This window comes from Apostichopus japonicus, chromosome 13 (assembly GCF_037975245.1).
Source record: "Apostichopus japonicus isolate 1M-3 chromosome 13, ASM3797524v1, whole genome shotgun sequence".
NCBI classification, from domain to species: Eukaryota; Metazoa; Echinodermata; class Holothuroidea; order Aspidochirotida; family Stichopodidae; genus Apostichopus; species Apostichopus japonicus.
In genome coordinates this window covers 19306488-19333264 of record NC_092573.1, presented here as the reverse complement: position 1 = coordinate 19333264, position 26777 = coordinate 19306488, and the positions used below count along the sequence as shown (strand labels likewise).

General features: G+C 37.0%; 1 long non-coding RNA gene across 3 annotated transcripts; it reads left to right on the top strand.

Moving 5' to 3' along the window:
• The first annotated feature begins 3853 nt into the window (after positions 1–3853).
• Positions 3854–20498, top strand: LOC139978961 (uncharacterized). Of its 3 annotated transcripts, XR_011797056.1 has the most exons (7): positions 3854–3965; positions 9497–9625; positions 11987–12085; positions 15360–15576; positions 17428–17994; positions 19302–19361; positions 20163–20498. It is a non-coding gene; the product is annotated as an uncharacterized lncRNA (long non-coding RNA). The 3 variants fall into 3 exon arrangements; XR_011797057.1 differs by lacking the exon at positions 15360–15576; XR_011797058.1 differs by lacking the exons at positions 9497–9625; positions 15360–15576.
• Positions 20499–26777: the final 6279 nt, after the last annotated feature.

Here is a 26777-nt window from a genome sequence, read left to right as displayed (position 1 = left end):
CTCTCGCTCTCTCCCTCTCAGCTCTTTCACACTCTTCATTTTCCTTACAGCCAGTTGGGACAAGTTCCTAATGCTAATACCTCTCTAAACTGTCCGCCCATATCATGCTTCAAAGCACTCGTGTTGACAGTACAAATAGTTCCTAACCTTGATCTGATAGAAACATGATATTCATACTGCACATACTGACATACGGAGTGCTCCGGGAAAGCGGGATTTGACAGTATAGAAAAAAATGTTCGAACTGGGTGTTTCCCTTTTTATGAAATTGAGAATAAACTATTCTTTTATCCCATATTTTACCGAGCCCCCGCAATATTTTCCTGGGTTCCATGTTTGAAAACGCCCCCCCCCCTCTCGTTAGGCATTTGGGAGGTGGATGGATGGTGGCACATTTTCGTATTTTAGCTTGTTGAGGATATGCACAGGAGTATACGGGAGTTTTTCAGTTGCGGTTTTCGTTTCATGGCTGAGGCTATGCAGTTGCAATAATACTACATAAGAAATCATAATTTGTAAAAGAGCAGCACGGAGCAGCACGCGTGCTGTACGCGTGTTAAAACAACCCCCCATCTCACCTTATAGGATGATGATCTGAAGTTTAACAATTTTGTAAAATCATATTTTTTTTTTAATTTACAACGCGCTCCTGTAGTATTCAGAACAGCAAACTTATTGACGAGTATACGATCCAACAAGTATACAATATTCACAGGGACATTATGGACGCGTATCTTTTATAACATATTTATAGGGATACCTTTTCGAGCATCAGTATGTTCAATTGTTTATAGACCTCTTTGGCCTTCCATAGTACATTGAGGTACATTGAGACATAATATATATGTAAATAAATATATATATCAATACTGCAATGTTTTAATGTGACATCAGAGCGCCACTAGGTCTGAAATACTTTAACTTGTATCTTTATTCATCGCTTTTTTCTTTGTGTGTTCCCTGATACAGTTTTTATTTCCTACCGGGAAACATAAGCCTTATAGGCCTCATGTAACATGCTTACAACGTGTTTAACATTTGTCAAGGATAAATGGTGTTGAAATGTCATACAAGGGTGCTCTCCTCTCTTTTACGTAAGTTGATTTAGTTATTAGAATTTATAAAACAAAAGATGACATTACTAATCTGGCCTGCATCGAGTGGCCATAATCAGTTTAGCCTTAAAGGAGCAGTCCACATGACATTTAGAATAATTTAAAGGTGAATATCTTAAAAATCGTAATAGCCACATAAACATTACTATAGTACTCAGATAGTCCGTTTGAGCTATGACCTACCAAAACTTTACATTTCTGTTTGTTTGAAGTGATTCCTTCAAAGGAATATCCCGATCACAGACGATGTAACACGTAACATTTGAAGACAAAAATATTCCACATCTTCATAGCCTGTCTCTTACGACATATGGGGGGGGGGGGGTGGGTTGAGACACAAGCCCAATCGAGCAAATCATTTCTCCGACTGAAAGCGTAAACGAAAAGAAAGGACTAGACCCAGCCAGAAGAAGGGGGAAAGCTTACTTCACTTGGGATGGGGGAGCCCCAGCTCTGGCAATACCACCTTCCTATGAGTATCCAGCCATAACAAAAATTAAAATTAAAAAAAATTGAAAGAAAGAAAAGAAACTCTTTGGTTGACTAACTGCGACAGGATAATTCCTCCTTTACTCCAGAAATTAAATCACAGTGGGTGGTCCGTGATGTCATCACGGCAGCTGTTCTTCAATAAGTTTATATTTTTCTTTTATAATATTCTTGTTTATTTATCCTTGAAATTTGATACATTTAGAATGTTTACTTAGCTGTTATAGTCCCCATTTCATCAAAACGGAACCTTTTATTGTACAAATATTATTTCCCTCTGTCAATAAGTGAGTTCAATAGTTTTTTAAATGAATTGCGGTGATGACATCATTAGTAGCTCTGCTGTTACCTGATGAATACACAAACTATCACCAACTTCGAAGATTAAAATATTTAAACATGCAATTATGCTATGAGGATGTGGTTTTGTCGTAAAGTTGCAGTAAATTTCCAACATTTTTGTTAAAGAAGTTATAAGCCCATTTGATGTGTGAAAATCTGTCTTGAAGAACATTCCCAAGCAGCTAAAACAATATCTTGTTCCATTAAGGAGACATAAATGATTTAATTTTCTTTCACAGTCAAGATTGAAGACTTGATCAAGTCTAAATATGACATCATCGAGCCACATGCTAAGAAAACAAAACAACAGTTACAAGATAACAACTGTCACACTTTCTATTGATGTTTCAATCAGAGGCAGTGATACGTTTTATTTTGTTGTTTTTTAACAGATGCCAGAACTTAAGTTAATTCTGTCTTTGAATTTGACTTACAGTAATGACACTATTGCAAACTTGGCGCACAAGTTGTTATTTCCCTTCATATATATAAATATGTAAGTGTGTGTTACAATACTGTACACTATACAGTCTTAAGAACTGATTGGTATTGTCATTTAAAATGACAAGATACCTTATCTTACTTTCCCATGATGGTTGCGACTGAAAAGTGATCCTTTATGTATGCAGAACAGAGACTGATAGTTGTTGCAGTCGCTACTATATATAGATATGTATCTATATATCTTTATACATACATGTACTTCGCATATAAATATGTATATATTTATATATCCATGTAGGTAGGTGAGCTTAAAGTTGCACTAAATGTACACGTTGATTTTGTGTGGTGTAGGCTGTTGTTCTAATATATGTTATATCAGTACCGTGATAGACAGTTAAATGCCCCATTCTTAATGAAGCCGCTTTATCACTGCTTCAAAGTGTTTCAAACACTATTCAAGTCGAAAAAGAAAACTCCTACGTCCACGTTTACTTGACAACGTTCATGAAAACAATATATGTAAGCCTCGTTGAATGTTAAAGTAAGTGTATATAGCCACGTGCGTATGTGAGTATATAATTATGCATAGGCCTGTCCCATTTTTAATGAGCTGGGTGCGTAGCCGAGGGAACGAGGTTATACAGGTGATTCCGATCACACCATGCTTTTGCCAACTTGAAAATAGTAATAATGATATTTTGTTCGTGAAATAAATTCCCCTCCTCCCCCTCCCCTCTCCTTCCGGACCCCTCGTTCACCCTTAATCCAAAGACGTCATAGCCCATCAGACAACAACTATATGGACCTAAAATTGGGTTTCAAATCTGATGACGCCATGCATTCGAAATATTGACTGCAGCTGCAGTGAATGGCACGTATATAATAAAACGGTGAAAATGCAAATGCTCTTAAAAATTCGATTTGACTTTTTGCTATCCATGACGCCCCTGTATACGTATGTACACACCGTTCTATGTTAGTGTAGGCTTTTAATATAATACTTCTTATGTGTGCTGATACTACACGGATCCTAAGTACCCTGATGCCTTTTAATTACAGGTGAATCGACAAATTAAGTATCAACGGGCTCAGTGTTTGATAGGATGTGTCAATAACACAGATTTGAAGAGGTTGCGGAAACAGATGTATTGAAAATCACGAGAATAACTTAAGGACATATAGAGATCAAAGGAAGGTAGTTAGTAGCAATTTGCTCTTTTTTAACCAACACCCCAGCTTGTTCGTGTGGCGGCACCATCTAAGGGATCAACTTATTTACATAGCGTGTTGTTGACAGCTTGGCTAATGTGATAGATCTGTGGATTTCATTAGGTTATCCATTTGCCAGGGATTCGACTCAACGGGATGAAATTCAAAGATAATTAAGTACACTAACCTCTTTTCTTTTCTTTTCTTTCCTTTTTATAGATTTTATATGATGTTGACTTTCCTCATTTTATCGGTAGGTGCTGTACGGTCCGCCAGGTCCGCTGAAGTATAGTGTGACCATTCTAGGAACCACGGAGTGTGTACTAACGAACAAAGCAGATCGTAAAATACTTTTTTTACTGGTTGGCAAGTATTTACGAACTTTTTATAAATGCCGTCTGAAGGCGTATATATTTCCTTATACCATGGAAACCTTACCCTTATGCTTGCTTATACAGTGGAGTATCCTTTCCTAGAAACAGGTCAATATAAATTTGTTCGAACTAATAGTATATAAACGTGAAGGTATCAAGCTACGCTCTCCTATAGATTACAATAACATTTCATATTGAAGTGAAAATATAACTTGTGGAAATTTAAGTTTAAACAGTTGGCAATGCTTGATTTCATTATTGATATTGAAGATTGGCTTACATCTTGGTTTGAACCTCCACCCCTCCCTTCCCCTCCCTAAGAAAAAAAGAAAGAAAAAAGAAACTAAAAGAAGAGATCAAAGGACATTGTGTAAAGAGTGAACAACATGTGTTGAAAACATGTTCGACTTGTCCGTCCGTTACAACCAACAAGTATATCTTTACAAATAAATATCTCCAGACCTTTACATTTTAGTCCGTTTATTTTAGTCTTCAAGACTATAACTGTAGTTTACATTGGACCCTTCAAAGTCCAGATTTAATCACTATCGATCCCTGATAGTTCACTTAAATTCTGCATAGCCCCGCTATGGTATGCTAGGTCCCACTTTGGGCCCAGCGTGTTGACCCACTCTAGTTCATTCAAATATATATTTACTGTAGCCCCAACAAACATGCACAACATACATTGCCCAACAACATTGCCCACATGCAACATACATGCCACATGCATACATACATATGCCCAACATTCATTTGATATATGTCATTAATGTTTGCATTTGTGTTAAAGAACAAGTTTATAGGCAAAATATTTCTATGCCACTTTCGACCTTTGACCTTTAAACATCTGAGGCTCATCCATTAAAGTGGCTGGACTGCTAAGTCTGAAGTCACCTTTACTATTATTAGGAAAAGAATAAAAAGAACTGTGTTAACATATGCATGTTACATCTGAACATCCTGTAACCAGACTTATTTTATTTTTTGCTGTAGGTGCCCAACATGTGATTGCACTTTATTTTAACAAATATGTAACGATTTTATTTTTATAAGGATATTTGAAGTTTTGTCCAAGAGTGTTCGTACATTTTTCAAGGCACGTCAAGAATTATTTTGGAAATAAGAAACTAAATTGATTAATTTGACGGTTGTTACCATCGTAAGATATGGCTGAATGACGCAGCAACACCATGGGGTGTATCCATAGTTAGGGAAGGTTGTGTTATGGGACAGGAGCTGTCCCTCCTGCCCCATATTGTGAAAAGGTGCAGCTTTCCCTACCCCCCCCCCCTCACGCCCGCCCACCATTTGTTCCCATACCTATGACTCTATTTTGTCAGCGACGAGTACATTAGGTGTAAAGGAAGTCATTGATCAAAATTGGAATATTACTGCTAATCTGTAAATTGGGCGGTGGTCATGTGGCTTATCAGCTCTCCTGGTGTATATCCGTTCGTAGGTCCGTTTAAGACAAACAGTGTCCTTATCGTTTGCTGTTTACTCTAAACTACATGTCGACTCTTTGGCAATTAAGCTGCAAAGAAGGGTGGTGGGTTGGAGTAAACCAGCTTTACCGAACTTGCCACCTGGTCACTAGTTTCATGGCCTGCGTAGCTCTTGCCAAACCTACGAGCATGAAACCATGTTCGCACAAACGCTATAACAAATGTAGCACCATTACAGTGTGTTATGGCACAAACACTATAAAGGCCTATACCAGATATTTTTTTTTATACCACTATTCCAGTGTGTGCTATAGCCGAAAACCAGTACCAGATATATATATCATCATTACACTGTGTGCTATAGCCGAAAACCTGCACCAGATATAACATCATTACAGTGTATGCTATAGCCGAAAACCTATACCAGATATACCATCATTACAGTGTGTTATGGCACAAAAACTATATAGGCCTATACCAGATATATCTTTTTACTGTGTGTGTTTTAGCAGTAATCCAATATACCAGATATACCATCATTACAGTGTGTGCTATAGCCGAAAACCTATACCACATACACCATCATTACACTGTGTACTATAGCCGAAAACCTGCGCCAGATATATCATCATTACAGTGTGTGCTATATCCGAAAACCTATACCAGATATACCATTATTACAGTGTGTTATAGCAGAAAACCTGTACCAGATATATCATCATAACAGTGTGTGTCATAGCTGAAAACCTATACCAGATACACTGTCATTACAGTGTGTGATATAGCCGAAAATCTACACCAGGTATACCATCATTACAGTGTGTACTATAGCCTAAAATCGGGCATGAGTTATTATAATCATGGTGTGTTGTATGGCATTAACGTACCAGACATACCATAATTACAGTGTGTGCTATAGCATTAATGATATACCAGATCTATGCTCATTACAGTGTGTCACTATATCATCCATAGCAGATACCTAGACATGATCACTATACAAACTGAAATTACATAAAAGCTATAACAATACTATATCATCATACGTACATGCGTGTAAAAGGTATTAAATTTAAACATCGATATGATCACTACAGCACAAGTTATATCATTAACTATATGTAACACACCTACATTATATCAGTGCACTGGTATTTTTACATCGTCATAAGATGAATCAACATCATTCATACTTGAATGTATCTTTAGTTTCTTACTTATTAAAGTTTGCTGTATTTTGATAATAAATTTTGTTTAAAAAAAATTATCATAGCATATATAGCAGGCGCGTATCCAGGATTTTCAAACCCGGGGGGCGCGAATTACTATCTAAGCGGAGCGCCACCATCGGTTGGCGCGCAGCGTACAAGAAAATTTCTTGTTTTGAAACCCCCCAGATCACCGGAAACGGCACTTCTCGGCCTGAAATGACCAACCATATGTACACTTTTGCCTGAGAACCAAGTATTTCCTAATAGTTTTTTTTTTCCATCCATAACCTTTTTGAACCCGGCACACATCATGTTCGACCTGATCGCATCTCCTGTGGGTCTTTGCTTTTGTAGGTGATTCTACGTCCCGGCCCACAATACCCGTCAGCCCCACTTTTCAAGGTTTTAAGCCCCATATTTGTTCCGAATTTGAAAATTCACATTTCTCGTGAATAAACTCACTTCAAAACATACCCATAATGTTGAACAAAATTTCATCTATGGACAACCAATATAGAAAAAACTTCCTTCAACCCCTAACAGACCGGTCAAAATTGCACGAGTAGAGGGAAGTGTGATGTAGAATGTTGGTCAGAAATTTTCGAAAATTCAGACACAGTTAATTTATTGGTGTAGAAATATTAAAACCTGTTATAACGGCTATTATAAAACTTGGTTGAAGGAAATGAAAAAATAGCAGATATTTCCGAAAGCGAACACTACACACATAGGCGTAGGAGGCGCGGCGGCACTGGCGGAGCTAGGGGTATTGGTCAGGAGTGGAGAGAATGGTCTGAAGGGGCGCTTTCGACACTATCTAAGCGGAGCGCCACCATTGGTTGGCGCGTAGCGTACATAAAATTTTTGAGTAAAGATACTCCCTAGATCGCCGGAAATGACCCTTTCCGGGCCTGGCTAATTTGCAGATAAACGAAGAATAAGGTGTTATCGCCAAATTACACGAACAAAATGTGACAAATGTCAATAAGTATATGAGAGCGCAATAAAAAAGTCAATAATCTAGAATAAGTAAAAAGTGGTAAAGAGCTGAAAAAGGCGCCAGCAGTCCATTTGAGTCCGTCAGGGGGGCATCCGCCCCCTGACCATATGGACGCTCCGCCACTGCGCGGCGGGGGTGCAGGCCCTAATTCGCCATTACTAATGTAAAAGAGAGTTTTGACATAATTGGACCTCCATGCTTTTTATACATCTACATGAGACATGTCGTTGTTTACATTAGCATCCCGCGGTATACTGATCAATTTTACCGTACGGTACATGATGGCATGCGATGTAATAACCGATGCTTGCTTATATGATATTAACATGAACACGTTTTTCGCGCGCGAAGCGCGCAAAAATTTTTGGTTATTTTTTCAGGCAAGTCGGACAGTTTTGAGGCTTTTCATCCTGGAACGCCATTTTCATGCTCACTGATATGATGTATATCTGCTGTTTGCGTTACAAATTCGAACAGGCGCGTAGCGAGGAATTTGCCAAGGGAGGGGCGAAGCCTGTAGGCAAATTATCTAAGCGTAACGCCACCATAGGTTGGCGCGAAGCGTACAAGCAAATTTTGGCCGAAAATGTCTCCCGGATCGCTGGAAATGACACTTCCCATGCCTTGTAAGTTGCCTCTAAGCACTTTCTATTTTGAAATTACTTAGCGATATCATTTAAAAAAATGCTGAATGGGGGGGGGGCGGGCGGTCGCCCACATCCCAAAATGCGTCATGTTCCCCGACGACACGGTCGAGTTCGAGACCAGCCACAGTTGGTTTCATAGCACAATTCTACACACGCGTTATGATAGACCATATATAGTATATATATAGATCATTAGTGAGAGAGGAAAATGGAAACGTCAAAACGTGGAGTTGTCGGTGTAAGGGGTAGGGTGAGTCACACTTTTACGAAATCATTGATCCGTCACTGGCTACCCTTCAGCGCTGTAATGATGTCACTGTTCTTCTTTCTCTTCCCGGTGTCTTCGCGTTTTGCTTTTACTCCCTCTTTTTCTCCTTTTTCTCTCTTTCTTCTTTTTCTTTTCCCTTCCTTCCTCTCCTCCTCCTCTTTTTTCCCCTCTTTTTTCCTTTTTTCTTCGCTTTTTTTCTCTTCTCTTTTTCTTACCCGGGGGGCGCGCGCCCCCAACGCCCCCCCCCCCTGGATACGCACCTGTATAGCTAGATATGAACGGATATTAATATTCCCGTACAGCATGGCGATGGGGGAGGGGCAGGGGTCATACGCAATAGCTATACAAGGGCACTGTATGTGTTGCACGACGGAGAGGCGCGTACTGTGCAACAAATACCGTCATCCGTGAAGCAATCTGGTTTCGCAGAACCCATTATGTATGTATTTGTATTATTGTATGTATTTGAAATATACCAAGAGCAGCATAGCGTATAAAAAGGTCTGAACTTCGTAAGACTTCGCTCCTTGGAAGGTACTCTCTCTCTCACTCTATTTTCACCAAATTTAAGTTTGCTGCAAATCGGTAACGTTTCTGGTAGTATTTTCCTTCAAATTATTTTAAGATTTTGAGGAAGCTATAAGAATGAAAATGCAATACATTTTTTTTACTTTTTTTGCGGCTAGTTTTGGTGATGCTAGCTCATTTGTGGAGGAGAAAGAATACCTGTATGTTGCCCCTTTATATGTAAAATATCAATACATACATGATAAAGAGAGTTATTAGAATAGTATATATATAGGGTATCTTTCTGTCGAGTTAGAAGTCAGCTAAAAATAAAGAAAAGTCAAAACCACAAACTGTTATCAATACAAATCCTCTGCACAAGTCCAATAACTAAAATATCTCAAAATCATTTATCTCATATCATATTTTTTTTTTTTGGAAGTTGGATATCAAATGACCATTTGAGTGATTCGCTGCAGTGTTTGATTTACTTTATCACCAATTTTGACCTGGCGATGATCCATGCGACGGCAGGTGTTAGCCCATATTAGATGACTTCTGTGTATCTCAGGTGTGTTACAACCCGAATATATATCTATCTATATACATATAGATGTGTTTATCAGTTTGAATAATCACTCATTTGGGTACACACTCATCACTCTCCTAGCAAATGATTAATTTGTTTCTTCACGATTCACGAAAAAAATATAACCTCTGAAATATGATGGCGGTGGATTTCCTCTGAACGGAAATAGAATAAGTGATCAAAGAGCCGCCGACAGGACTTAATGATGATGGGGGTGCGGTAACGAGAAAAGTGAATGAAGTCAAATGTAATGAGAGGAAAGAGACAGGGAGAGAGAGAGACAGACAGAATGAGGTTGTTGTGCTGTATGTAAAATGTGAGGCTGAAGGCATCATGGGAAAAATTTGACTGAAAAAGAATGTTTGTGATTTACGAGCAATATTTCATATCGCTATGTATAGGCTACCAAGGAGTGCAAACTAGAATACTAGAAGTGTCTTCAAAGCCCTCTATTGATTTACAGGATGGCTGCAGGAAAAAAACATAATTTTAATGAGATACAGACCGTTAAAGTCAGTGCGATGTACCAGTCCACGTTGTATTTCGTTATATACCACTTTTGATTCTTGAGAAATAACCCCCTTTAAACATCTGAGGCTCATCAATTAAAGTGGCTGGACTATAAGTCTAACGCACAGACCATTGAATCAGTTCCTCAGATGCAAAACACATGCACAATACAATTGCCATCATAAGACTATATGGTCTTTACTCTTTAATAACATGATAATAATGCGTTACGAATTTGTCAATTGGATGATTGGTGTTTGAATGGTATCCAATGATGCCCTGTTGTTCATATGGCTTTTTTTTAAAAAAACATGGTTTGGTCGAATGATTAGGATTTATTAAACATTGGATAGCATTTTGGCTTGTACTGAGAAGCCGACGTCACAGTCAGTTTAAAGGAGCCGTCCGGAGGGTTAGTATATTTTATAGGTGAATATCTTGAAAACTGGAACAGCTTTAGAAACATTACATTGTTCTCAAATTTCTCTTTTCCTCATATCAAAACTAAAATCTTTCAAAAGTCATTCTTCAATACTACATTGTATGTTTGCATTTTGACCAAAATGCACCGATAATTACTCACTAATTGAAATTATAGATTTCTTTAACTGATGCGTTTCTCCTTGTTTTCTTAGTTTTCTCCAAATTTTCATCCAGTCCTTTAGATATTTCGTCGCTCAGACAGATTTGTAAATTATGTTAATGATATGTAAAAGGCAACTCGCAAAGTTTATAAACTTATTTGAATTTTGTTAACTCGGTGGGTTTCGTGGTATACTTAGCCTATATCTGTTTAGGTTAAATGCTTTGCGAAAAACATATATTAAATGCTGTGGCATAAACCTTTGTAACGCAGTTTTCTTTCTGTATATGATATTAGAGATAAACCAAAACTTTTGTAGCTCATCAGCCATTTTGTTGATGACGTCATTCATTTGCCGGAAAGATTCACTCTATTTGGAAGAGTGTATTGCGCAATAACCTGTGATGTCATTCACGGACTACACCAACAGCTGCCTTTGTTTTTCTTCTAAAATTGAAATGATGATATAACCTGCAGGGAAAGTAATTCAATTGTCTGACGTCATATCATTTTATGTTGGAAATGTGTGATCACGTGACTTCATCACAACTAAACAGTGATTTTCAGTTAGGGTTCTCATTGCATCCGTGAAAAATAATGGAAAACATAGGGCAAGTTTGAGGTGGTATCAATGCATAACGTCACAAATGATTGCGCAATGTACTTACCTGAATAAAATGAATAAATTTCAAAATTTTATATTTTAGCAACAGAACGAGCCATCAAGATGACAGTTGGATCAAAATGTTACTTGTCACTTGTTGTGTGATCATAGTTTTTGTTATTGAAATTTTAGACTTCTTTATCTCTTGAACCTTCTTCGTTTTTGGCGGGAAAATACATCGATGGGGCGTTAGTTTGATCAATTTCAATTCTTATATTTTGAATAAGTACATTGTAGGTTTGGAAAACTTTGCCTCCCGAACTGACAAAAATCAAAGAAGTGTTTCAAAGATACAAATATCACGTGGTATATATAGCAAATTCCTCAGTGTCACCTGTATTTACTAACCCTAAGCGCCATAAAACTCAAATTCTTTCTTTCAACCATATAACCCTTCAGATATTAATTAAGAGTGCATTAATTTCTCAGACGTAATAACAAGCTCTTAAATAGAAACAAAGCCCTGCCTAGAACCAAAGACACACAAACATTCACGGTTGTACTAAATCAACCCAAATTCTTGCCGCCAAGTGACAGTTTCATGCTTCTCCAAACTCAATCATGTATCTTTTTTATTTGACGACAGAAAACAACAAAACAAACCAAGAACTATGCGTCTCTTCACGGATTCTGTCACCGAGAGGAAATTATATATTGTGAAAGCTATTATAAGCTTTCATAGAAGGTAATCTTACTTTTTAATGTGTTGACTTAACTCCATAAATTTACCTTCCATTAAATATTTATTTTCAAATGATCTCGAATCGCCTGAAGGTCTTCATAAATTAAAAGAAGAAAGAATGTAAAAGTATTTCATGTACTAAAATGTGAACATTTACTAACATAATAAACAGTACCAAATAAATACACACAAACACACGCACTCACGCACACAAACAAATAGAAATCGAACTGATGCCTAGTCCATTGATATTTCGAGGTTAACATATCGTTTTATGATTAATTATTAATTATTACTTATGTCATTAATTATTAATGCATAAAGTGGAGATATTTAGCAGCGTCTTTAACTGTCGGTCTATAAATATTACCAGTAATGAGATAGCGGTTACATTTGTATTAATTTATATTCTACCATTAAAGTTGCATGATTAAACCAAAACTGAAATTTTCAACGGATGTCGAGTTTGGTGACTTGCTGCAATGTAGATGATTATCCTGACAGAATGACCGATGTCGCTACTGTTTATTCCCGGAAGAAAGCTCGGTGTTGTCAGTTAAATATGTAGCCTATTTTGAGGTGAAAATAACAGAAAAGGAAAAAGTTCTTTGCGCATTGTTTATGTGATATCATATAGACAGGCAGGATGAATGAGTTTGGTTAGATGGATCGATAGATAGACAGATAGACAGACAGACAGATACACAGACAGATAGACAGACATACAGATAGACATACAGACAGACAGATAGACATACAGACAGACAGATAGACAGACAGATAGACAGAAATACAGATATACAGACAGATAGACAGACAGATAGACAGACAGACAGATATACAGACAGATAGATAGACATACAGACAGACGACAGACAGACAGACAGGTGGATGGGTAGATAGGTAGGTAGAAGGGAACAAATCATGTTTTCATATTCCTTCATCCTGTCATACGCAAACATCGATTACTAGATCAACACCCTTAATGGCCTCATATCTGTCTGACAGGTTAATATAATGTATATTCCTACTTGGTGTCACACTTCGCAACAGCTATATACAAGATTAAGATGCTACGTCACAGCGATTTCTACGAATCTACATTATATATTCCTTTAAGATAAACTCCATTCCTTTCGCAGAGAGTGGAAGCCAAATTAAGTCACCAAAAAAAGAAAGACAAAAAGTTGTCGTTGCCGTTGATGAATCAAACTGATAATACAACAATGTTTTTTTTTATTCCTCTTTGTTCCAAACTCTCTAATGTCTTTTCCTGGGAGCATGTCAATAATACGTCTCTCATATGCACGTTCGATCATGCGCGCGTCCACTTATGTAGATTACAACGATAATAAAACATATTTACATGACGCGAAGAATGACTGATGGCGAACTCCTCGCTTCGGGCGTAAGATAATTGACTTCAGGTGCTAATGGAATGTTGTTATCGATAGCTAACACACCTTGAAACTTGATAGTCAACCCCTAACAGTAATTAGTATGTCTGTGCTTCGTCATACGAACAAGGCAAGAATAATTTTCTCTTTTTTTTTTCTTTTTCTTTTTTGCGTGTGTGTGTGTCAATAACAAGCTCCCTGAATTGAGTGCCAGGTAAAGAGGTTTTTGATGAAATAGGCTGCATATGAATCAGCGTGAATACCTTCTGTCACATGTAACGACAGCTCCTACAGTTTGATGGTAATAAATATAAATGACGCAGTTTGCATGGTAAAGAAGACTATAGAACACGCTGGCGGAGTGTTTAGACTCCATCAATCAGACGTTTGGTTTATAACAACCTACTTTTCTTATGGATGAGATTTATTTTATCATGATACAGTCATTCGTCACTAATGAATACAATTGTTTGATACGAATGTATAAACTAAATAGACAAAAAGAAAAATAGACTGGAAAAACAGTAAAGAATAAAACAAAGAAGATAAATTGAGACAAGACAAGAAAGCGACAAGGCAAGGCAAGAATAATTATAATAATATTAATAAATATAAATATAAAAACACGAGACACGCTGAGACAATCCTTGTAGAGAAGAGACAAGTAAAGACAAGGTAAGAAGACAAAAGACATGAAAAGACAGGACAAGTAGACACAAGTGAAAGTTAAAGTTAAGGCTAAACAAAACATGACTAAGTCAGCACAAAGACATACAGGATAAAGTCACAATACTTGCTATAGCCTACTGAGGCGAGGTTAGGCTAGGTTATAGGCTAGGCCCTACGGTGAGAGGCTACATGAGGCGATGTTGGGCAGGGCAGGGCATGATTGGAACGGAATATACTATAGCTTAGAATAAAATAAAGTAGACACGGCGACGGGCGACACGAGACGAAGACTATAAGGGGCAAATGCAAAAGCTATGAAACAGAACTGTTTACGAACAAAGATATGCGCAGTCTACATTTACTGTGTTTGCCCAAATACAACTGCAGTGAGTTACGGTACGTAGGCTACTGGTTGCTGTTGTCACCTCTGTAGTTGACATAGGCCTTTGTTGTTGCTTACGTCAAAGATAGCCGACCGCGACAATATTCCTTCGCTCACTTTCGTTCATGCCATTTTGTATATTTCTCCTGTGAACAAATAACTTTTACAATCGAAATGTTAGCGAGTACATTTTAGTAATGGAATGAATAATGAATCATCGCTGCGAATTATAGGTATCGCTTACCATTTATATTTCTGAGCACTGCTGTTGGGTCTCTTTTATTATCGCGTAAATAAGAGAGACGTTATTCGCTGTGATCGGTTCGGTGATTGGCGAAAATTTAATTTACTTTCATTGCGAAAAAAAAAATCAATACATTCCTCAAAGTATGTTGTATGAAATGAGTATATGGACTCCGCACGGAAAGAAATGGCGATCGACGGAGGACGGTGAAATCAAACTGCCTCCCAAACCCCTCCTCATCCCCTCCGATCTCCAAAGAAATAGAAGAAAATGTAGGAACGATTTCGATGAAATACTCCAGCAGATTTATTTTAACTTACTAACTATATTTTTGTTCCTAACACTCAAGTTCTGAACTATTTAGCGACCTTTACCGAAATGACGGAAGTCGAGAAGGAATGATTTGCGCCCTCTAAAGTAGTTCCGTACCTTCTAACAATACCAGCAAGGATCCCGTCAAAAATCATGTTATGAAAAAGTATACCCCAACTTAGTATAAATACGTATTAATTTTAAGTTACAACCTAAAGAGATAATGTCCATATATTCTATGAGGAATTCTTTTTTTTCGAAATTTCGTGCTAGATAATCAGTGCTATGGTCGAGTATAAACAAAGGCGGTGGCGTTATAGAGGTAATGCAAGCTAGCATCTGGGAGCCTGTCGTGGGTTCGATCCATGGCCGGCCAAATAATACAGTGGTGGTGTTTTCACCCATTGGAAATCCTGAAGTGGTCTACCGAGTTGTCAAAACTTCAAAATGATCTGAAAACTGTAATTTGGATGGCCACCCGACGTGAATTGTAAGTAATAAGTCATTCAACTTCTCCCACGCGTACACGCACATGCGGCGTAACACAACTGCGTTACAGGCCAATGATTACTGCTACTACTTTTATTATTACGACATGATAAACCCGTGTAGCCTAGGCCTCATGTATACTGGCGTATTACACATTGGAATACTTCAATAACTCTATAGCCTGCCGATACTGACCCTTATAGGGGCTCAGATCAATCATTCGTCTTGTAAATTAATTTCAAATATCCCCATCTTGATGACCTATCAAAATTGCATTTAATGTTTTGCTGGGTTTTTTTAAGTTATACTTGAAAGCCATGTCACGTCTGGTCACACAATTTAATATCTTGATCCATGTGCGTGTGTATAACAGCTATAGTGTTTTATATCCTACATAATCATATATATATATTCATATAGCCTATATATCCCAGTCTGTGAGTAGTGTGGCCATTATAGTACACTAGTCTACCTTTTCATGTAGTATACTGCAGGCCGCCTGCCGAGTTGAGGGTTTCAAACCCTTTCTGATCACCATAGGTATTAATGGAATCTACACAAAACAATTCCAAGAATTATGCACACCTTTGCAAGTGATAGATACGAGAGAGGCACATAAACGCTGTATATAGCTATGTCAGTAATTTGTAGAGGTATGTGTGGGCAGACATATCTGTTAATATCGGTTGGACACCGTCCGTGTTGAACATTGCTACCAGTTTGCTGTGTACTCTTTCTGCACTTGAAGTACGAGTACAACAGTATGAGTACTAGCACAAGACGAATACGAGTACCCGTACTCTCCCTCTCTCTCTCTCTCTCTCTCTCTCTCTCTCTATATATATATATATATATATATATATAATACAAATATGCATATATATAAATATATAATAACGCCTACAGTGGAATTACGACCTTACTTACCGGTTTCGAACCTCTAGCCATACAATCATATACAGCGGGAGGCCCGGGTTCGAATCCCAGTGGAGGCTGTAAGTTTTTTCACTGTTCTGGATTTTCCAACTCATTACGATTTCAATTATATACATATATATATATATATTGGGCATTTCTAGGATTGAATCGTGAGGACTTATTACATTTTAAGTCCAAAAGTCCAAATATACCCGCATTTCGTTTGTGACCAATTACAACCCACTCATCAAATCCTTTATGAGCACAATCAAGCAGAATCTTGCTTCATTCACATACGATCAATCTCTAGGTTCTTTGTTTTGTTTTTGCACCTCAAAGAAACAATAACCGCATATGGGATATAGAAGGTTTCAATTGTCATATTTAATTTGAAATGAAGCATGAACTAGTGTGACCAGCATATATGCAGGCAATGTTTTCAATATGCAGCAAATATCTATCAATATTGCGAAACAAGCCACTCCACTAAATTTCTATATGAAGAACTGTTTTGAAGCATTTACGTTCGTTTCTTCATTTTCTCAAAATTTATTCCTATCACGAATCATGCACTGATTAAATAGACTATTATAGTGTGATTGCAATATCCCGAGACCATATACGTGTACAAAGCCATGAGTTCAAAGCAATGAGTTATAAACCCATGAGTACAAACCCATGATTACAAACCCATGAGTACAAACCCCATGAGTACAAAGCAATGAGTACAAACCCATGAGTACAAACCCATGATAACGAGAACAAGTACAGAAAGAATGTACAAAACCACAAGTATACGAGTGTGGACTCGAGTAGTGCAATTCTGTCACATAATAAAGATATTCTCCGTATAAGTTATTAAAATCTCATTAGTTTCCACGCATGATCAATTTAGCGAGAAAATGGCTTTGAGTATATATCTCTCTTCCTGCAGGGGTAATTCTATAAACGATGATCCGGTATAAGTAGGTCGCCCAAACGTACAGGCAAAGACGCGAAAGAAGTGTGGATCTTATATTCTAGAAAGAAAGAAAGAGAGAGAGGGGGGAGAGACAAGAGAAAGAAAAAAAAAGAAAGAAAAAAGGAAGAAGAAAGAAGGACGAGGAAGACGAGGAGGAGATACTTTCCCGAGGGTATTATTTACTTCAATCAAATGCAAGTCAAAGACTGAACTCTAACGTTAGTATATACCATGCATGATGAATATATACCATCATTAACCAGCATTGATCGAGCAAATTTTAATAAGTCAATAGAATTAAGGAATTTGCTCTTCTTCCCAGAGGCAGGGTTATCACATGTCCGACCTAAAGCATTCTCGGCATCCGATGTTCTTACTTCCTCATCCGCATTAGAAATAATTAATTTCCCTGAGCTCGATAAAAGACGGACTATACCGATTGGAAATAGGCCAGGTGAAAACTCTTTCTAACCAAAAAAAAAAAAGGAGAAGAAGAGAAGAAGAAGGAAAATAAGAAGAAAATGGATAAAAAAGAAAAGGGTGAGAGATAGAGAGATGGAGAGATAGAGAGAAACGGAGGGAGATCGAGGGTGATGGTAGATTACATAGGCGTGAAGTTCGTCAAAAATGCCCCATAGGTATATGATGAAGCCAGAATTTCTTTAAAACGCTGATATGATATCAAAGTGGTGACAACTCTAATCGCAAACTGCTCTTTAATGGTCTCTGCGTTTCGCTATGGCTTCTTCATGTCTTTCACTTTTAGTTTTAGAACAAGATTTCTGCGAAATGTTTAAACGAGCCTGCTGGAGATATTTGATGAAGTCTTAGCACTTTAAACGTAATTGTTTCCCGTTGACTTGAAGCTGTAGTGTTTTTTTTTTAATTTGGCAGAATAGTTGACTAAATCTACGGAATGTATAAGTTGAAAAATAAGATTACATATCTATAGACTAAGTATGTCTCAGAATCCACAATTTTTCACATCCAAAATTGAATTTCTGTTTTTTTAACGGCCCTAGGGTCACATCCCTGCTCTTTAAAATCCTGGACCCGCCCTTGTAATTACAACCCTAGATCCGCCCCTTGTAATTACAATCCTAGATCCGCCCCTTTTAATTACAATTCTGGCTCCGCCAATTGTAATTACAATCCTGGATTGGCCCCTAGTAATTACAACTATATAGGCAAAGACTTCAAAGTTTTATAACAAAAATAGGTTAACGATGTTTCACTAATTTTGTGAGATACAAATTTCTTTAAGTCGTGGAATAAATATTATCATTATATTTCGCTATACGATAAAAGTGAACGAATCAGCCAAGTATAGCTATGTATATCCCTACATATAGTTTGATGGAAGACTATCCAATATCAGACTACATAAAAGTATGTGTGACTGTAATACCTGCTTATAGGATACACTGAATCGAATTAACAAAACGCAGCAGCAAAATAAAATGCACGTTTATGAAATTGTGGGCAGCGCGTATATCGATGTATCATGCCTTTAATCATATAGATTTACTAACCTTCCATTGTGGAATAACTTCCATAACTTAGGCTATCTTACGGGGTATACACGCAGACTCAAGGGTTTTAAATAAACATTGAAAAGAGGCGAAGTATAGGCTATGACCTAAAAACATAACATTTGTAAAGAGCAAGCAAACACTTCCTTATTCTTGTTACAATGTGGTATAGTCCTATGTTTTTGTTAATATTGCTTATAATCCTATTCAAGGCTAGAGATGTGTTTATTCACATGGAATTTACTTCACACTCGATGGGAAATTACGTTTCGAAAAAAAATGTAGCAGCTATCTTCTTTTTTATTTTGTTCGCAGGTATACAATTTGAAACTCTAGCACAAACTATAGTATTTCAACTTGCTGGTATCAAAAAAGGTAATCAAAACACTTCATGAAGTTTCCTCTCTATATGCAAATCATACAACACGTCACCAGGGTCGCTGAATATGCATGCGCACCCACATCTATCGTCAGTCGGGTGGAGATTATTATTATTTTATACATTCAGCCAGGAAGAAGTTACACCACTCCTCCGGGCCCGAGACGCCCTCAGCACTGATCCAGGGGGTGGTTGGTGTTAGGGTTGTGGTTGCACCCCCCCCCCCTCCTCCTTTTTCAACCTGAAACAAAACTGCAAGAAGTATTTCTAAGCACAACCTTGCGGTTTCATTATAGTCAACGTGTGCTTCAGAATGCAGAGTTTCATTCCTAAACTTTTAAGTTTTGGTGAAGAGCACCGCCAAGACGGTTCCAACGCACCCAGAGCCACAAATCAGTCGCCATTTGCCCCTACCCCTCACCGCCCCTCTAAAAACTGAAACGTATATATCAACTTCAAACGTTGATTTCTTTATAAAGAGCATTTTACCAACTGAATGCAAGTTTCTCCAGAATGTATATTATATGTTCCCCCTTTTCATCAGTCACAAGGAAATTTACCCTGGAGTATCCTCTTAAGTGTCATATATATATATCCCTACAAACGATTATTTGATTTAATCGACTCGTTTACACGCATGCTTTCATCTAATTCGGTTAAACGTTTTAATATGACGATGAGAGCACAGGCCTGGTAAATAATAATAATAAGACCATGTAATATGCCCGGTATGCGCGGTCATCTACTGAAGAAGAAAAAAACACCAATCTCTCCATCTCTCTCTCTCCACCTCGCAGCCTCTCTCGGTGTCCAGCGAGGCCTGCCTGACTCACCGATGACTCATGGATGAAAAGTTGGTCAAGTAGTGTTCTTAAAATGCAAATCAAGGAAGGAAACACCTCTATTGCCTCTACAGGGTATACTGTCCGTCGATAAAAAACACACTTCTCTCACGATACGATTTCTTCACTTAAGTTGATGAAAAGAATTGCTCTCAAAATGAAACGTGGAGAAAAGAAAGATAGAAAAGAAAAGAAAAGAAAAAAACTCGAAAGTAAGACAATAAGCCTCGCATGAAAGTGACGCTCGTTACCTGGACAAACTCAGGTGATATTTGCATTTCCCACGTCTTAATTGACCTATATGTATATAAGATATATATAGGATATATGTATATATATATATATATATATATATATAAATATATATATATATATATGTATAAATATATATATATGTATAAATATAAATATATATATAGGCTATATATAGATATATATATACATATATATAGATACATACAAATATATATATATATAGGCTATATATAGGCTATATGTATATAGGCTATATATATATATAATATATAGGCTATATATATAATATATAGTCGGGTGTTAATGCTGACTTGTCCTAGATCTAGTTATGTGTTTTCATGTATATGCCGTATGATGAAACAGTAAAAGATCATCGCTATGGTCCTGTTAGCTAAACAAAAATTAAACAATGGTTACCCATTGGGAGGGGGAGGGGAGGGGAGGGGAGGGGGAGGGGGAGGAGCGAAGGATGGTGACCACTTTGCAGACTTCAGAAAAGACTACACCTTTGTGTAACTGCCAAGTTATATAGCATGCGATGTACATCATGCATGGTCTTACAGATAGTCAAGCTCCGACCGTTTATCGGCACAAATCTTGACATATATACATATATATATATATATATATATATATATATATATATATATATATATATATATATATATATATATATATATATATATATATATATATATATATATATATATATATATATATATATATATATATATATATATATATATATATATATATATATATATATATATCGTGCGTTATCGATGAAAGGTAGGTCCCTACATGTGACCCCTTTCTTTTCAAGATTGGAGGTAAATGGTCAGGCTATTGTTCACGTTATATTCTTTCAATCTTTTCTTAGTACTTGGTTGCATTTTGCTTTCTTGCTTGCTTCCTTTCTTTCTTCCTTGTTATTTTCTCTCCGTTCCGACATGTCCTTATATAAGGTGAATTCCTTAGGGTCATTTACAGTTGTGGTTTGTGCCAATCTGGCTTTCAATTCTCAGGTTTGTTTTGCTTGCTCTAGTTCTGGAAGCGACGCTTATATCAATTTATCATCGCCTCGTCGAATGTGAGCATGTGTTCCAGTGGTATTTTTTTTTTCTTTTTTGATCTACGGTGAATCCTAAGTACCTTTCCTTAAATAAGTAAAATATCCTAGGGCTTTAATACCAGACCTATCCGTCTTCACTTTCCATTGAGCTCAGTTTTTAAGAATATCTCTCAAAACATATCGAATGGAATTAAAAAGGACCTTTCCAGGAATATTTTTCTAAACGAATCAATTGGAAACCGTTTCAACTAATGTGGTTCGTTCGACCTGTAGGTCTATTTACACAAGTGTTTTATGGTGACAATAATTTTATAAGTGATCCACAAGATTATTATATTATTATTATTTTACTGACTGCTATTTTTTTTTTCTGTTTCTGATCCCCCTTTCTTGAAGTTTTCATAATTGATTCCATTTTTGAGACTATAGACTGAATTATGAAATTCCCTCACTCATGAAAAAAACAACATAAAAGTATTGACATATGCTGTAGACGCCATCATCATTAGTCTACAAAACACATCAGAAACGGCTTAAAATAATAATAGTGATGCATGGTTGCAAAGAATAAACAGATAACAAAGTATTCTCTTCGAGTAGGTTACTAAAATGCCCTTATTTCTATATATTGCAATCCAGATATATGAACTCCTTCTTTTCATAACGCAAAAGATATTTGTATTAAACATTTATGTGACGTATAGTCCCTGATCACGTGGTTTGAAACTGTTTCAACCGTGCCAAAGAACAGTGGTGGATCATGGATTTTTCGGAAGAGGGGCGCCTGGGAGGCAAGTGTACCGGTATACCGATGTACCGGTATACCGGGTGTACCGGTATACCAGGTGTACCGGTATACCAGGTATACCGGTTGGTACTGCTGAAACAGAAGAAGAAAACATTGGCAAGCTGGTGGAAGTTATTGCCCGCGTTGATTTTAGTAATTGCTAGTTAATCCAGTGATTATATGCCATTTTGAAACTGAGTTTCATCGCGAATCGTGGAGAAAAAAAGATATGAGAGAAATCTAGAATATGGCTGTCAAGAAAATAAATGATTTTAGGTATCTATCTATCTACATATCCATCCATCCATCCATCCATCCATCCATCCATCCATCCATCCATCCATCCATCCATCCATCCATCCATCCATCCATCCATCCATCCATCCATCCATCCATCCATCCATCCATCCATCCATCCATCCATCCATCCATCCATCCATCCATCCATCCATCCATCCATCCATCCATCCATCCATCCATCCATCCATCCATCCATCCATCCATCCATCCATCCATCCATCCATCCATCCATCCATCCATCCATCCATCCATCCATCCATCCATCCATCCATCCATCCATCCATCCATCCATCCATCCATCCATCCATCCATCCATCCATCCATCCATCCATCCATCCATCCATCCATCCATCCATCCATCCATCCATCCATCCATCCATCCATCCATCCATCCATCCATCCATCCATCCATCCATCCATCCATCCATCCATATTTCATTTATTTATGAACAGCAAGGCTATATTGTAAGTAAATGACGCAATTTTCATTATCTTTTGTGACAGTGTGTAGTTAACCGACGCATTTTGAAAGTAACAAATGTTTGTGTTTTACTTCAGAAAATGTTTGTTTTACTCTTATTCAACGCACGCTGTGTATGGTCTTTATCAGCTTCCGTACGTCTTTCATCATACCGTTTTTTTTTTCACTTTCTACTTGACTAGCCGTGACACAATAGTAAGGAATCAATATGATTGGATTGCACCTAAGGTATAGCTTTAAAAACAGAAAGGCCCGAGGTAATTCATAGATCATATTTGACTTCAATTATTCCAAATACCTTCAATTAATTAGAAGGAACAGAGCTAACCTGTAACGTGGAATGTTACACAGTGATTCATGAAAAATAGTTTCAGTATTTTAAGGTACTATAAACTGGTAGACTGTTCGGCTATATAGTGGTAACATGTAAAGGGAGAGTTTGCGTTAGTGGTCATCGCACATAGATAACACATTACGTTTTATATATATACGGTGTATATATACGGTATATATATATATATATATATATATATATATATATATATATATATATATATATATATATATAGATATATATATATATATATATATACCGTACATATATATATATATATATATATATATATAAATATATATATATATATATATATATATATATATATATATATATATATATATAAGCTAAAGAGAAGCAGCAATAAGACGGTAGAGAAAGGAGAGAGATGGGGGGCAAAAATTCGATATCGTCTTATTTAGATGAATAAAACTTCATAAAATTTACCAATACTATAATGAAAAGTCTTTGGATTAATCATTTATATAATGCAGTTCTAGATGGGAAAAACACCCACAAAAGTGTGCGAGGAGGCATAATTGGGGCCTTTTAATGTATATAGGATATTTTCTTAACTTGATGAGCAAAGAAAAATATACCAAATCGCAGTAATTTTATATAACCACACAATCAAAATATGAAAAGAGTATAGGACTATATGAGATGGAGTATACATGAGGCGGTATATCCATTCTCAACGATTTCGCGCAGACAGTTCGTATGTCGTACGGTATTTATTGGTGTTTTCCTTTTACCCGGCCAGCAGTCATAATTATGAAGACCACGTGGTCACAGTTATGGTGTTAATTAGAGGCGTGGAGGTAAGAATGAAGTATAGCGGTATCATAAATAGGTATGGTTGTCATGGGGGTTATGTTTGTGTAATTGAAGTAACGTTTCTTTGAAGGCCTTTCAGTAAATTCAAGTATAGAAAACAGCTTTTGAAGGTTAACTTCAATTGAACTTTGACCTCTTTCTTTCCCATTATAGATATTTTCTTTGACAATCGGTTTGAACTTACGACGTTTGTTGAAACAGTTAAAAGACGTTTCACTAGAAGAAAAAAAAAGCCCCTTTCAAATTATAGAATGTCGCTGGAAGGAATAACATGCATACATGAAAATGTTTCGTTAACCAATTATCTCAAATGAATCTCGCAGTTGTTTTTACTTTCCGTCTCCTTTTATTTCCCTTTTCCAGCCCTTAATTGCATATGTTAGGCGATAGTTTACAGAACTCCATATTTCCTGTTATGCATTGAATACAACCAGCTTTTTATCCATACATTCTTCCTCTTACATCGGCGACATTTTTCTATACATATTTTTATTTGATCCCCGTTGAGACTGGTGGCTATTCCTCATTACCCTGCAGACTCTGATTTTTCTTCTGCACCAGAGGAGGAAACACTTGGTTATATAAAAAGAAAACCCGTGAACATATATGTTTTTATCGTTTAAAATTGACGTCACGATTATTATTTGAGCATGCGTAGTACCAGCTGCGAAATGAACTCTTTACAACCCTTTCCGTCTGTTACACTGTATATCTCCTGTAGGGATCTATTAGAGGGATAGTAAGGGTAAAATAATTTGTTTATTTTAAATCCAAGAGGCCAGGTGTTTATCTCTGATCCGGAAAGGGCCACTATATATACTGAAAAAAAAAATCTCGTAGGGCCGGTTTGAGGCCCATACAGAATATTCAAAATATTTATGAATACGTTCGGATATACCGACAAAATACGCATGCACAGGATAGAGGTTTTGAAGAACACGTGATCAAATATGAACATTAATGAGATGTACATGAATTGTTACAACTATTTGTCAAGTTGAATTGGCATGCACGGTGAGTCTGACTATTGGAGTTGCGGCATCACTTCGAATCACACCTATATAGTCGCATGTAACTGTTAAAAGTGCCTGATTGGACTGTCGTTAACTTCCGTTTGTATATTGTAGCCATTTCTGTTTTAAAATGATCATGTTTCTCTGTGTGTGTATGTGGGTTGTCGGGTGGGTGGGTGGGTATATCTATCGATGTTAGAACTTGTGTATGACTAATTATACAGTTAGTGAGTCTTTACACTGATATTTATAGAGAATGTAGGAAATTCATATTAAACATCAACCATACCGTATAGAAATACTTACATTGACATTCTTAACCACATGACAGGGTCAATTTAGGCTATTATTTCTCTTTTCTATACATCAATGTGGAAAACATGTAAGTCTTATGTGTTAATCTAGCATTGATTACATACCTTCAAAAAAATCGCAATTGATGTGTGTTGCACTTTTGTACCACATCTATATCAGGGAAATGAAGAGCTTTGGGAGTTTAACAATCAAAGTGGCTGGACTACTTAGACTAGTCTACAGATCATTCGATCAGCTCCTCACCAGCAACAACAACAAGTCTTTATAAAAAACATGTCTGTTGCATGGCACTTTAACAATGTTATCATGAGCAGCAGACTCTTCGATGTCACCCAGAATTGTTTGTTGCTTATATAAGAAGTTAAGGAAAGATACATATTGGGTTTGGAGTTTTAGCATTTATGAAACAACGGATCATCCTCGTGTAACAGTAATATGACCGATGATTAACACAGAGTCACAAATTAGTTTCCAAAACTCAATTCATAAATATTAAAAATTAAATAGTTTGAAAGGCCTGTTCTTCGTGCCTGATAATCTTCCGCGTTTGTCGAGGAATTTGTGTGCGTGGGTGTGTGTGTGCAGGTTTGTCATGGATTCACTTTATGCAGTGTACGGTATTATTACTGAGATTATTGTTTTTTGTGTGTGCTATAGCACACACAAAAAACGGTTTGACTCAAGTCTAGCGCTAGTCTCGTCCATTATTTATACAAATAAAATAATATTTAGGGCATTTTGAAAGTCTCTTTGGAGTTGAAGGCGGATACCTTATCAAAAAACCTTGTGACGTCACCATTTCCCCCTCTTTTTGTGCACTGAAGGAGTAACAAACGATAATCGAATAACCAACCACTACCGAAATAGGACAAGGCTACTGAATTCGCTCTCAGTCCCTTCCTATCGCCCTCCGCGGCGACTTTCAACGGAAGCGTCTTCTTGACAAAATGCCTGGGTTTCGAGGGACGCCGCACTTGCGACAAAATCATTACCATAACCAATGCCGCAGGCCGAGCCATCATGAAAACATTATGTTTACAAATATGCCGTTTTTTTTTTTTACATTGAATACCTGACGGCCATTTTGCATTTTGCATAGAATGATATTTTAAACTCTGTCCTTTTCGTCCACATCTTCCGTGCCTCATTTTTACAAGTTCCGAAGGAGAAGATGAA